The 14,480-nt window shown below is 42.8% G+C and overlaps 1 long non-coding RNA gene across 1 annotated transcript; it reads left to right on the top strand.

The window, feature by feature from the left end:
• Nucleotides 1–1,590: 1,590 nt before the first annotated feature.
• On the top strand, nucleotides 1,591–2,543 carry LOC311323565. Its single transcript, XR_014630964.1, has 3 exons — nucleotides 1,591–1,676; nucleotides 2,019–2,173; nucleotides 2,411–2,543. It is a non-coding gene; the product is annotated as an uncharacterized lncRNA (long non-coding RNA).
• The last annotated feature ends 11,937 nt before the right edge of the window (nucleotides 2,544–14,480 follow it).

Below are 14,480 nucleotides of genomic sequence, written 5' to 3'. Positions count from 1 at the left end.
AGCCAGGCTGGACCTGGCCTGGTTCATCACAGGTGTGTTGTGTTGATAATGATATCCCACTGCGTTGTTATGGAAATTATTTCACAGTATTTGGCTCTATTTTACTGATATACAGTCACATAAAAAGAGACAGACAGCACAGATCAAATCAAAATGTATTTGTATAGCGCATTTCATACACAAAGGCAACACACTGTGCTTACAGAGAGCAATGGGAGGGTGGACATAGGTCCCACCCCTACATATTCCAGGGGGAAGCAAAAAAACAGTTTCACCCAGGGACCAGAAAAGTGAGCTGTAAAAATTCTTCCCTGACCCCTCTCAACGAGACGATCAATCAAGCTGCTGGAAAATGTTAGTCTATTGGCTAAGAACATTTACAGAGCAGTAAACATGGGCTAAAGACTTCATAGGAGTCATGACTATCAGTAGAGTATACAAATAGTTACAGAGATTTTGCCTACAAAAATGTTGACAGCTGTGTACTTATTGTATTGAGAATTGCATCCTGAGTGGATACCAGTGATTCTATAGTAGGTTTGCAATGATGGGCCTGTTTCTGAAGCTCTGTTAGACTTAGTGTAAAGGGTGAAATTATTTAATATATTGTCTGGGCACCACTTTGGGGTATGTATTCAAATGATTTGACTACATACCCCAAAGTTAAATATATTGCTTCATCATCATGCATGCATGCAAGGAGTCGACTAACAGACTAAGTGTTAATAAGTGTAATATGTGAAGTGAAGATGATGCCACGTGATTTTACTGGTGTCAGAGTAAGGATCCATGGCAGCATGTACTAACCCTGACAGCCTGTAAGCTAATTATGCCTCCTATTGTGGGAACTGAGAGGGAGCTCAACACAATCATTAATTTATGAATCCCAGCATTCTCAGCAAATTAAATGCATCAAAACAAAATATTTTTATGAGGGGTGAAGGGGATATTGATTAAAACATTGTTTTGTTGCTTTCTCATCGCTCATCTCTGTGGAGAAAACTCCCATCTTAGGAAGACTTTATTAGAGAGAGAGAGGGGGAGAGAGAGAAAGAGAATAGGAGAATGATTTCACTGTTAGGGTTAGGAGATGGTGGAGGTTGGACCCAGAATGCAGACAGCGTTGGATTGAGCGTTGAGTTTTATTCTCAAAAAAGGGCTAAAGAATAAACAGGATCAAAATGGGGCAGCACACACTAACATAGACAACGAACCGACAGAGAACAAAGGAAACAGGAGGGCATATATACTCTGGGATAACAATCAAGGAACAACATACAGGTGTGCAACAAGACATAATGAGACAGGTGCAGACAATCACCCAGACAAGGGCCGTGTCCGAATTGCATACTACCTGCTACATAGTAGGCACTATATAGTATGCATACTGCATACTATATAGTACCTACTGTTCCACAAAACGCGTGTAGTATGCGAGAAAATACAGCATGCTACTCGAGTCATCCAGCGGAAGTGACGGGATACGATACTGTTTACTCCCGCGAAGCTGTGGTACAATTATCCGTGTTTTCTGTGATCATGTTGTGTATTATCCACAAAAATTTAGCCTTTTCCTGGCATGGGATGTGCGGCTGCTGCTGCCGCCAGGAGAAGACGTGTTAACGCTGCAAGGAGAAGAGCCGTCATGAGATCTTCTCCACATGCTTGTAGTTGAGGTAAATATTGAACGTTAGCTTGCTAGCTACGCTAGTTAGCTAGGTTAGTTGATCGCCCCGCATGTGCTGGCTTGGGGCTAGCTATACTGTTACATTTGTTCCAGGGATGTTATATTAAATAGATTCTGAGAGGCAGGTAAGCAAAACAATAAAACTCAACTCATTTTAAAGAGGTGGGTAAACTGAGTTTACCTGGGTTTACTCATCACTACACGCCTGCTTTGTAATGTTACATTTTAGCTCTACAGATAATGACATCTATCTATTATCATATTGTAAAGACAAGTATATGCCATACGCACAAATGAGTTAAAGTTTGCCCTAATAATATCCCCCCTGTAGGCTCACATGGAAGACAGAGGTCCTCACCAAGTCAACCTCCACGTCCCTGCTGAGGACCTATTTTGACGGCTGGACACAAGGAGGGACTTCAGATTGTCAAAATCGACACAGAGGAACCTTGGTGATGGTCAGGAGGATGGGGCAAGACCATGGAGGTGCTAATAATAGCAATAACAATAATAATATTAATTGCATTTAGAGCTTTTCTCAGTACTCACCCTTTACAATGGTCTTGTCATTCACACACAGGTGCTAGTCTTTGGAGGTAACATTACATCAGTCATTTAGCAGACACTTTTGTCCAGCATTACCTTAGTCATTTATTTAGCAGACACTTTTGTGTGTCTGCTAAGCGACTTACAGTAGGCCTAATTGCATTTAACCATTTAAAGGTTGAAGACCTTGATGGTGGCCATGGTCCTGCTGCTGCAGATCATCCCAACCCTGGAGATGGCCTCAGAAAGTGTCTCGCAGCGGCAGCATCAGCACCAGCACAAGCTGCCTGGATCCCAGCTCTTGGTGAGCACAACTACCCCCATCCTGCCATAAGTAGTCAGTCTATCAGTTCATGAGTGTGCTTTGCCTTGTTCCTTATAGACAGCCTTGAGGCTTTAAACACCGATCAGTTGGTTATAGGCAGCCTTGAGGCATTTGTTTAAATGTATTTGTATTTAAATTTATGTGTAACACTGTACATAGTAATCAGTTTAAGTATTTTAGGGGGAGACAACAGATCAGCGTTCTCCTGTCAGTACCTTTTGCAAGGAAAGCTAATGATCTGACCAAATATAAACAAGTCAAAAGTATATTTGAAGACCATTGTGTAATAAAAATATCCAAGAAATGTTTATGGTTGTGTTTCTTCCATTATACATGTAAAGGTTACTTCTTGATGTATTAACATTTCAACAAAGTGTAATATCTACACATCAGACACATTGTCTTGATATGTGTACAGGTCATGTACAGTAACTTGGAAGGTCTTAACACAACACGCAGAGCGCTTTGGACATGTAACTCCCTTATCAAGTAGTCGTTAGTCAGACACATTAAACAGTGATGCTTTCATAACCGTCTCTGAATAATTCCAATGAAGCATTGTGAACCAACATGTGTGTTCCGTCTTTTATGCCTAATTGCAAACTACAATGTCCATTAGGAATGTTCTTTTACTCTAATGCCTGGTTTTAGGTATAGTGACATTTGTTCTTTGACTGGGAATACATTACAAGGAATGACACACAAACACCAATTTAATTCAAGAAAATACATTTAATAAAAAATAACAAAAACAATAATGGAACAAGATAAAACTTTTTTTTTTGACTGAGGCTTCTAGAAGCAACATCAGCCGGTCCTCCCTCTCCTTAAACAACCCCCTTTCCTCCCTCCACTCAGCCTTCATCTCTGCCTTCTCTCTCCCCCATTCAACATCAGCCGGTCCTCCCTCTGGAGGACGGCCAACTCTTCTCTGTTTACGGGGAAGAGAAACCACGCTGAAAGGCTTGAAGTTAACTAACGTATGCATTGTTGTTCAGAAGCAATCCAGCGGTCTGTTTACTTTGAATATTGATTTATGTAGGACCTACATCTTAGAAGCTGGGCTGCAGGGGACGACGGAGACAGCCTGGATAAAGCACACAGAGAACCTTGTAGCCATGTACAAGGTGATTTTGATCTACAGGCTACATGATAGCAAATATATTGATAGGGACTCACAGTTTGTATGACACTAGAAAACTGTTATCTAACCTCATAGGACCTAAAGAGCCCCAGAACTGGGGTCAGCACAGAGGGAGGGGAGGCCACAGCCGCTTCGTGGAAGTGGTACGGGGTCTTGGAAGAGGCGATGGGGGCCACCCATGCAGCCGTCCTCCAGAGGATCATCGTCCCTGGTGTGGTCGTTGGTCCCTGTAATACATCCAGAAGTATTATGGGACAATGAATACTAATATATTGATATATGAACAGTTGAACTCGTTTAAATCACGGAATGAACAGACAATTGTTTAAACAACTTCAAGTAACGTTAGGCTCGGTGGCTTAGGTAAGCCATTTAACAACTCATCACAATTTCGACATTTCTTATACATTTCTTAAGCAATCATGGTCATATTACATGGAAATGTTACTCTGTTTGTCTTGATTCTAGCTATAATAACATTTAAGCTATGACATTAATACGTTTTGAGCAAGAGCCGTCTGAACACCTGTAACGTTAGTAGCCTATTAACGTTAGCTGGGCTAGCTAGCTAACGTAACGTCCACCAGAGATCAATGCAAGCAGCTAGCTATCATGACGTTCTTTTTCGAAATGTCATTTCTACCCCACCTATATACACAAAACTGCATTTGTAGCTCTGTGTCGTTATAACTAAGATATCTGTCCGGAAAAATAATTTTTCCATCGACAAATTAAGTCAATACTTACATTTGAAAACTCCCGCTGCGGTCCCGGAGATCTCTTCGTTCGCCATCTTTTTTTATTTTTCTCACAGCCCAGTGACGTATCACCTCTCGACTTCCGGAACAGTATGCTCTGGACTATGCTACATTTACGCCCATTTTTTCGCCGATTTCGCCTACTATATAGTACCTACTATATAGTAGGCGAAATACAGTATGCACAGTTTTGATGCAGCATGCTGCATCTCGCCTACTATATAGCAAGTAGTATGCAATTCGGACACGGCCAAGGACAAGGAGGGATCCCAACAAGACACCAACACAAGGACAGAGGAACTAGGACACAAGTAAAAAAGAAAAAGTAAAAAAAATGATTTATGCATGTTTTCTTATCTGATGTCCACACAAAAGGTTCAACACTGTCCCCAATCAACCAGAAACTATATAGGATGCATCACAGTGCATATACAGAAATATATTTTTAATGCTATTGGCATTTGGTGAAGAGAAAAGGGGTGAATCTCATACATATTGCAACAGAAAATCTGACGTGTATTAATCGAATAGCTCAAACTCAAACTGCTTGGAACCCTGGAGAACAGTCTACAGCCCTGTAGAGAACAGTAGAACCCTGGAGAGGACAGTCTACAACCCTGGAGAACAGTCTACAGCCCTGTAGAGAACAGTAGAACCCTGGAGAACAGTCTACAGCCCTGTAGAGAACAGTAGAACCCTGGAGAACAGTCTACAGCCCTGTAGAGAACAGTAGAACCCTGGAGAACAGTCTACAGCCCTGTAGAGAACAGTAGAACCCTGGAGAACAGTCTACAGCCCTGTAGAGAACAGTAGAACCCTGGAGAGGACAGTCTGAGACGTAGAACCGTCCATAGCAGAGCAGCCAGGTGCTAGAGGGTCCACTTCAGATACCTGTGGGAGAAAATCACACAGGCGTGTGCGCGCGCACACACACACACACACACGATTAGAGGGTCCACTTCAGGAGAGAAGAGTACATGAGCAGGATGATAATAATAATAATAATAATAATAATAATAATAATAACAATAATAATAACTTGCATTCATCATCATCTTCATCATCACATGCCACCTGATGTGAATTTGCACACCCTGATCCGTTACAGCTGCTACATGCAACAGAACACATTTGACTCACCGTCAGCTTCTAGAGCAGAGATTGTGTCAGCAGGAGAGAATGATTGGCTGTACTTGTACAATGGGAAGCCTGGGGGAGGGACTTGACAGTCCCTCCCCAGATACAAGCGCTTTTGTGAGAAGGTGGCTACCAGCACTTCTCATGTACAGCCACAGAGTCTACCACCAACGTCAGCAGCAGCAAAGTACCAGAGTCTCCGTGTTTACTACCAGGTGCAACAGTGGAAGGGACCTGTAGATGAACTCCTGCCACAAGAATGGGGGTGGAAAGAGAATGATGGGAGGCTTGTCCCTGTCCAGACGGACTTACCACCAGCTCCACAAGAACTTCTTAAGATCATCAGATGCACCTGCAAGACAGACTGCAGCAGCCTGAGTGCACATGCAAGAAACATGGCCTTGAGTGTTCTGTTGCATGTAGCAGCTGTAAAGGATCAGGGTGTGCAAATTCACATCAGGCGGCATGTGATGAAGATGATGATGAATGCAAGTTATTATTATTGTTATTATTATTATTATTATTATTATCATCCTGCTCATGTACTCTTCTCTCCTGAAGTGGACCCTCTAATCGTGTGTGTGTGTGTGTGTGTGTGTGTGTGTGTGTGTGTGTGTGTTGTCATAGAAATTGTAGTTTCACCACCTCACCACCTCCCTCAACCTTTCACATAGCTGTGCTAATCTAAATTATGACAGGATGACCTCCAGGAGGTCAACACACCTAGACGTTGTCTGCTCCAGAATAACCATCCTTTGTCCAATTGTCCCTGCAAGAATTACCGCCTTTTCTCATGTCACGTGTCTGTATTCTCGACCACTGTTGATGATGCCTGCCATTTAATATGACGTGTACAATGGGTTAGCCAATCACATCCCTGGAAGCGTCATACCTGTGTTGCTTTGAATATAAGGCCGCGCAAGACCAGACTGCGGCACTTCTGTTGGATGAACCACTCATGTGCGTTGTCCTGAAGTCCTTGCGCTCGTATGTTTTCTCAATAAACCAGACTTAACCTCTTTGAGCGAATCTTGGCAAATCCTTTTTGACTAGATCAGTTAAAAATCTTCTAAAGTGTGTGTGTGTGTGTTTGTGTGTGTGTGTGTGTGTGTGTGTGTGTGTGTGTGTGCGGGCGCGCGCGCGCGCATTTGATTTGATTTTCTCCCACAGGTATCTGAAGTGGACCCTCTAGCACCTGGCTGCTCTGCTATGGACGGTTCTACGTCTTAGACTGTCCTCTCCAGGGTTCTACTGTTTTCTACAGGGCTGTAGACTGTTCTCCAGGGTTCTACTGTTCTCTACAGGGCTGTAGACTGTTCTCCAGGGTTCTACTGTTCTCTACAGGGCTGTAGACTGTTCTCCAGGGTTCTACTGTTCTCTACAGGGCTGTAGACTGTTCTCCGGGGTTGTAGACTGTCCTCTCCAGGGTTCTACTGTTCTCTACAGGGCTGTAGACTGTTCTCCAGGGTTCTAAGCAGTTTGAGTTTGAGCTATTTGATTAATACACGTCGGATTTTCTGTTGCAATATGTATGAGATTCACCCCTTTTCTCTTCACCAAATGCCAATAGCATTAAAAATATATTTCTGTATATGCACTGTGATGCATCCTATATAGTTTCTGGTTGATTGAGGACAATGTTGAACCTTTTGTGTGGACATCAGATAAGAAAACATGCATAAATAATTTTTTTACATAGGCGAAAATTGGAAATTGTGATATTTGTCACATACCTTTATCAGCATTTTTCATTACTTTCCACCACTGGGATTTTGGGGGACTACTACTACTACTACTGTTATAAAGAACATGTATACGAGACTAAAACAGTTGAAATAATTTCTGTAGCAATTTTTTCCATATTGACCCCTTTTGTCTCATAAAATGCCTGGACTATAGTGTGGGACTAGTGAGGGACAGGTGTCTAGAGCTGGGGCTGGGAGGACACAAACCAACATAGAAGACAAGACAACGAACACAAGACCAAACACACAAGGAGGCCGAACAAAACCTAGTGACCATGTGACCAACGTGTACAAAAGTCTCTGGGGGTAGTGCAGGGGCAGTCACTGGGAGGGGAGGTGCTCAGGGTCCAGGAGGGTCCAGGGGGTCCAGGAGCTCAGGGTCAGGAATCCAGGCCTAGAACAGGGGGTGTGCAGGGCGAACCAGGGGTCCGGACTGGGAGCGAGTAGAGTGGACCAGGAGTCCGGGGCAGGGGTGAGCAGGGCGAACCAGGGGTCTGGGGCAGGGGCGAAGGTCCAGACCGGGAGCAGGGGGCGAGCCGGGGCGGACCCGGCCCGAACAATAACATTGACCTTTAATATTGTGTCCTGAAATTCACCTTTAACTCTGTTTGTGAGCTTTCTGTAGCCTGTAGGAGATAGGCAGAGTCCTTGAGAAAGATCATCGAGTTTGATACAAGCAGTTGATATAAGAGGTGAGTGGATAATATTTGGACTGATCAGATTTAGCTATAGGTTTAGCTATAGGTGTTCTTTGCTTTTGTGGTAGGTAGAGTTTATAAAGATTGAATTATCTGACCTAGAATAAGACTAGATTTTTAAGTTATAAACAATGATTCATTACTGCCCTGCCATACAAATACTTAGAGGGACATAACACTTTATATAAATATTCTACGAACATCACAAATGCACATGATTTTTCTTTCACGTACACTGTCATTTTCACTTCCTCTTAAACAGTGTGCTGTGAAGAATAGTTTTTCAGTGTTGAATGAGAACATATTCATTGTTACAACCATAACAATCCGGTTGCGTAGCAACCCCACTACAAAGAGTGGCCAAGGTGTGCAAGCCAGTCTGGCTAACGAAACATGATTACACCTGAAATGTCCCCACACACACACCCACACACACACACACACATACACACCTCCACCTCCACTCCCCTGTGGCATGGGGTCAGAAAGGTGGGGGCCCCGAGACCTGTGGCTCGTTACATCCATCCTACTCCAGCCCACTAACATATCTCATCTCCGCTAATGAATTATTGATAGGGCTAGTCATCTCTCAGAGGTAAAAGAGCAGCTGAGCGGACCCCTCAAAGTCAAATGTCCTTCTCAAAATGAACCGATTTTCAAAAACCTCTTGACTCAATGTTCCATAAATAAAGGGAAGCGGTAATGATGTGAAAATGAGAACAGGTTTGTCATGCTTGTTAAAATTCACCCTGTTCCACACAATCCAGTGTGTTCCACCTGTGCTGCTTTCCACATCAAACAGAATCTATTCTTTGGAATATAGATGATTGGAACACAGTTATGGACCCAGGCCTTGAGTCTCTGCGATTTTACATGCATAGCAACAAATTATCAACAGGCTGTGATTACCTGAATGTGCCAATTACTGTGTTTCTGGGCTGAAAAAAATCTGTCCTGTTGAAGGTCTAACCGAAACGTTGGCAGATTAAAAGCAGAGAAAAAGTGTGTGCGGGAGTATTTCATTCTTCACCTGGGCTGAGGTCAGCTACAGCGCAGCACATCAAGGCCAAACTTGAGAGAGCGAAGCTTTTGAAGAACAAACCAAACATTTCTCACTGTGTGTAAGTACATTGACAGAGACCATGAGTTATTCACGTCTTTCACAATAGGTCTTCGAAGCACCATGATGAAAATCACAATGTAGTGTTGTAATGTTAATCACTACATAATATTCTAACATAATCCCCCCCATGCACATGATTAAGGTGGACCTCTGTCTGTGTGTACGACTTGTCCAGTGGTGGTGTGGACGACACAGCCCATGTTAGAGGAGGTCCGTGGCTAAACGATGTGTCCCGTTGATTAACATCAAGTTCCCATGAGGAGAGAGGAAATCATGGTGGCGTGTTGGTTGAGTAGCACAGCTAAGCTTTCTGTTTCTGTCTCTCTTCCTCGCTGTGTCTCTCTCTCTCTCTCTCTCTCGCGCATTCAAGTTTCTCTCTCCTCCCTCAGTCTCCCATATGGGCCTACACTGACAGCACATGACATTTCCTTCATACTACCCACACCATACAGCACATGCTGTTGAGCTTGTCCAATATTTAGATACAATAAAAGTCTGTATGAACCAAAAGCCATCACTATATACAGTATAAAGATACTTGGATACCTGGATGGCATGAGATCATGCAGATCAGATAACTGAAGCCTGCCTTGATGTGGAATGGCCGAGGGGGGTCACATGGCTGTGTGTTGTGTCTTGGATGCAGCCGCTGGTGTTTTCAAGAATCTGCTCACGTTGTGCTGATTAAGCAAGCATATATAAATTGTCCAATAAATGTCACAAGGAGTCGGACATATGGCTGATTCTAAAGAGAACCCATGCAGGGTGATCTTTGAGATGTAGCCAGTGAACAGCTCCTTCTGGGCCTGTGCGGACTACACAAATTCAGGCCGATTTTGGGCCGATTTTTGTCGCAGACAAAGTGTCCAGCGTCGGGCCCGATTTTGAACGTCGGGAAGCACGAGAAGCCGTGTAGGGTCACATGATGGAAGATTTGCGATTTTTTCCTGCCTAATTTTACGCCATGAAAACACTTTTAAGGCAACCCCGACAGAAGGGCATTACAATAATCCAATTGGGACGTCACATTGAATGAATAAGAATCTCAGCATCTTCAAATGACAAGAGTGATCTAATCTTGGCGATTCTCCTGAGATGAAAGAAGGCTATTTTTGTCACCTCCTTGATATGGGAATCAAATACAAGAGTTTTAACTCTGTACCTGTGTAGCCGGAATGAACCGGCAGCGCTGTGTTCTGGTGCGCTAAACAGGACACTGGTCACTGCTTGACTTTTCTCTTTTTATTCAGGTCTCTGCATCTGTAATGTGGCAGCATACAAGACAGCTGGGCGTCACTCACAACGCTGTCACACTCAAACAGACCTACGTGCAGTAGGAAAAGAGCGCCAGATTTAGCTAGCTAGCAACGACTTTCAACATGCGAACTCAGTCAAACTCGGCCAAAACAACAAAAACATTGCATCCAATACGTCTCACCAGCAAAATAAAACCCCAATGGCCCCTCACATCCTCTCCATACAGATACATCATTCAACAATCATTCGAACTTCACTCATCTCTAACCGCAGCACACAACGTGACTCACCTCCTCCATGATCAGAACAGCACTGACCAAAACTACGCGAGGCCGGGATTACATTGCGGCGAGATGGCAAAAGAAGCGTTCATTTCAAAATAAAAGTAGGAATGTAGAATAACAAAATAAAACGCAGGATTTTGGATAAATAACTCACTCTATCAAGAAATCAACCATTATGGTTAAAAATAATACTTAGTAATAGTGAACTGGAGAAAGTGATTTTTGTCCTTGCTACACCTGCACTGAATGACAGGTGGATCATTCAGATGGTTCAGTCTTGCTGGACCGATTACCATCAACTCAGTCTTGGCTGAGTTTAACAGCAGGAAGTTAGCTGACAGCCAGATCTTCACAGCAGCCAGGCAGGCCTTAAGCCTAGCTACATCTGAATCATTTCCTGATGTAATAGCCGCTTACAATTGTAGGTCATCGGCATAACAATGAAAAGCAAGCCCAAAAGAACCCATGATCTGGCCCAATAGTGTCAGGTGCCGTGAAAACAGCAGAGGGCCCAGAACGGACCCCCATACCTGACTTCCTTGGAATGACGAAACGATTTACTGCAGTAGCCTACGGCGCGGACAAGACAGAGAATAATTTAAATATGACCGTTATATATTGTCAAAAGTAACGTTATTAGTAAGACCTATGTAATTACCTCGTTGGTGGCGATCGTTCCGTCTTCAAAACACCCGGCTCAGGTAGCTAAGGTTTACGACAGTGCACGGGGAGGCTCATGGGAAATGTGGTCTTTTTGGGCGGAAAACACTTCCGCTTCCCGAAACTCCTCGTATGGCCTTTAAGTTCTGTTCTTAAATTTCTTCCTAAGAACGTTTCTAAGAAAAGCTCCTGTCTGATTCACGACGTGTTCGTAAACCGCTGGGAGAGTTCTCACCTGCCTTCTCTTAATGGAGAATCTCATGGTTTCTCAAGTTCAAAGCTCGTGGCCGCTCACATGAATTAGCATAGGTAAACCCCTCGCCAGACCCATATAAGGATATGCAACTAGGGTCGTGTGCAGATGTCACTTCTCTACTGGTCATCCGTGCCCTTGACTCGGCAGCTTTTTGATAGCATAATGGTTTAGGTGAGGTTGTGTCAGGTGTGTTAGCAAGTCAGAGAACAGCATGTCGAAACCAGCGTGGGCAATCAAAATCTGATTTTAATTCAGCCAAGTAGGCCTCCTACTATGAGGAATTTGCATTGGTGCATAAACATAGCGAGGCAGAACAGTGCAAAAGTCAACGTGATAGAATACAACATACAATAGGCTACAGTCTACAAAAACGTAGGCTATTAAATAGCCTACACAGCTAGCAGTTGACAAAAGAGGTACCCTACAGTACTTGTCTAGATATAGAAATGGTCCTTATTGTGTCATTTGTAAATTGAGCATTGGAGTTTGTCTGTAATGACCATAACCTTGGAGCCGGCAGCAACATTTCACTGTGACTGGACATTAGGCTGCATGTGACAAATAAAGGAATCGTGAATGTTTATCTTGAGGAGAGATATGCAGGCTACTGGAGGTGGGCCTGGTGCCTTATGGCACCAACGCGCTGGTCGAACTCGGACAACGGTGGGCACGCTGCTCGCTCGAAATACAATACACAGCGTATTGCTATTGCTTTTTTGACATGAGGTTTTGCACACCTCTCGAAATACAATACGGTTGTATTGTTTTTATTTTGGCACAAATATTCTGGCCGGAATTGAATTGTATTTATTATGACATGTGTATTGTATTTCAATATCGTGTATTGTATTTCAATGTGCGTATTGTATTTAATTTTGGCACATATATATGGGGGTGATTTGTGCCAAAATGAAATACAAATGGACTACACTTATATAGCGCTTTTCCACCTTAGCGGCACTCAAAGCATTTTCAATGGCCTCTCATTCACCCATTCACACACCAATGGCGGTAGCTGCCATGCAAGTTGCTAACCTGCTCATTGGGAGCAATTTTTTGGGGTTAGGTGTCTTGCTCAAGGACACTTCGACATGTGGACAGTCAGAGCTGGGATTCAAACCACTAACCCTTCAATCATTGAACGACCCGCTCTACCAACTGAGCTACAGCCGTACAGTGTTCGTATATTCTGTTCTTAGCTGAGAACAAATCCCAGATGAGAAACCATTGGTGAATGCCACAATTTTCTTAGAAACGGCATAAGTACAGTTTAAGAAGAAATGCTTCTTAAGAACTTCTTTACTTCGTTGGTGAATGAGGCCCATTGTTATGTTGGACATGTTGAGATTGTTGTTCGGACAAGATTTCAACCACTGAAACACCTGACCTGAGATACTATACATGTTCCTAAGCCTATCCAGCAGTAAACAGTGGTCCACTGTATTGAAAGCAGTGCTTAGGTCCAGCAATAAAATAACAGAAGTGAGTCAACAGCCAGTAACAAGCCATTCACCACCTTTGTGAGTGGTGTGATAATTATGACAAATTATTGTAGGATAATAAATGGGACTTATGGGTTCTTGTTTGTAGAGGGCAGACTAGACAGTTGGTTCAAAACAAGCCATGCAATTAGTGAATAACATTTTAGTCTGGCGCATGACAATAATAAATACTCTTTTAAGGCAATTCCCAATTAGAATGGTGCCTAAAAAGTGTATATAGACATTGAAAGATGACGTTTTTCTCATTATCAGAGTTTGACCTTTTACAACTGGCTTTCACTGTACTCTCCGTCAATCCTGACAGCCCAGGCACATTCACATGGCGTCAAATGTCACTCTATTTTAAAAAATGTGCTATTATACAGGGTGGCACCATAGGGAAGCACTGTACGAGGCAGTGACATTTCAGTTTGGGTTCTCTTTCAGCAGTCACACCAGACCTCCTGGAAAAGGACTCACTCCTGGCTCTTTAGACGGCCAAGCATCAGTCCTCGCCTGTTATTTCAGCTGAAGCACAGTGGAATATACATGTACTGGGGCAAAATAATGAGATACTGGGGCAAGAATGAGATTCCATAGACAGCAACACAGCCTGCCTGAGAAATTAGGAGGATGTATTGTGTCAATGTGATTGGGAACATTTCTATTTTTCTATATTTGGATATATAGCTGACAGTTGTGGTCGAAAGAAATTTGAAGTCTGTCCATATTATTTACTTTCTTCATTTTTTGGGACTGGGTAAAATCTAGTACTAGAGGGAAAGGAATAGATTATACCATAACACTAACTCTTTTCTAAGATAGGTACTTATTCATAGGTACTATTTAATAGACAGTACATTGAATAGTAAAGACATGGTGTGCTCCAGCAGCCCAATGTTGTCAACATCTTCCAAGGGAGAAGATGGATTTAGTTATTGATTCTCTTGATTCTGAATTCCAGTGATTAAAACACATGGAATTAATCATACAGGAAAATGTCAAACAAACACAAATGTCTGTCAAAGTGGTTTACAAATGATACGCTAACCAATAGATAGTCAGAGATGTCTCTACCAGCTTTCTTTTGAACCTTTTGCTGCACCAGTTACTCTGCAATTACCTCAATTATTACCATAAGAAGTTAAATAATTTTGTCTTTTATCTTAAGCATAATAACTTCATTCAAACCTGTTCTCTATTCTAACTACTTGTACACCTTCACATGCAAACTTATATGTAAATGACTTAAGTAATATAATAACTAGTTTTCATTCAGTTAACACACATTTGTTGTGCCTCCTGTTCTGAGGGGCATTGCTATAGCCAATAGCAAAAGGAGTAGGTTCACCAATGTCATTAAGGCTTAAGCCATAGTT

The sequence above is a fragment of the Borostomias antarcticus genome, assembly GCF_949987555.1.
Source record: "Borostomias antarcticus genome assembly, chromosome: 22".
Lineage (NCBI taxonomy): Eukaryota > Metazoa > Chordata > Actinopteri > Stomiiformes > Stomiidae > Borostomias > Borostomias antarcticus.
The sequence above is the reverse complement of the archived record's forward strand: the minus strand, read 5'-3'. Positions and strand labels throughout refer to the sequence as shown.